Source organism: Callospermophilus lateralis, chromosome 7 (genome assembly GCF_048772815.1).
Source record: "Callospermophilus lateralis isolate mCalLat2 chromosome 7, mCalLat2.hap1, whole genome shotgun sequence".
Lineage (NCBI taxonomy): Eukaryota > Metazoa > Chordata > Mammalia > Rodentia > Sciuridae > Callospermophilus > Callospermophilus lateralis.
The window spans coordinates 73,240,999-73,242,027 of NC_135311.1; positions in this window are offsets into that span (position 1 = coordinate 73,240,999).

Here is a 1,029-nt window from a genome sequence, read left to right on the forward strand (position 1 = left end):
TGCTTTGGGAAGTGTGGATTATGGAGACGTCTTTCTTTATCCCTATATATATGTAAAAATATAGACACAATTTTTCAACTTATCAAAGTTGGATTATCACAGAACTTTAACCTCTTGACCTAAAATTGTTTCATTGCATTGTCTTCAATTGGAGGATAAATATTGCTTAGAATCAAGTTGTGTACTTTTAAATGTTTCAGGTTAGGAGGAGTGTTGGGCTTGCCTTCCGGTGTGCCAGATGCTAAAGTCAGGGTGAGGGAGCCCACACCCATTCCCTGGAAACATTCATCCTTGACAAGCAGTGTGGCTATTTAATGGTTTGTTTACTTACAAATGTTTGCCCAACCAGGGGCACTGACCCACCCAATGCTACCCCCAACCCTCACCTACCCAGGGGAGACTTGGCTGTTCTGCATTTTCAATAAGCATTCACAGTGGTCTTTATTTTCATCCTCATCAAACTTGACATAACCTCAGCCCCTCTTGATGTTCCCCTAGGTCAATCCACTTCCATCAAGAACGTTAGCAAGTAATATAGGTATCATTAAATATAAGGGGAAAAAAGATAAAATCTGTGTCTCACTTTGCAAAGAGAACTCCTTCCCTGTCCTTATAAAATTCAGGGTTTCCTCCCACTGAAAAGGTCAAATAGACAAAGATCTCTGCTTTGTCTGTTCCACATTTCCTACCAATCAATAAAGTTTAAATTAATATTTACTTTGCTGAAATTGAATGTCACTCCAAACATCAATTTTGAACTGTCAGCTACTTTGTAGATTCTTTTAAGTTTGTTGAACCTCCCATGAAAACCCAAATTAACCACCACTTTCCTGTATTCAAATTACTCAGAAATATCCCTTATCCGAACTTAATTCGGCCTTCATGGAGTGATAAGCACCAATTTCATCTTGTCTTTCCCTTTTCTCTGGTTCATTAGTTCATAAAAATTAATTTTATACCTAAATTTGAGCAACTGAAAATGTAGCATTGAAACAGAGAAGTACTAAATTATAAAGTGGTTGTCCAGAT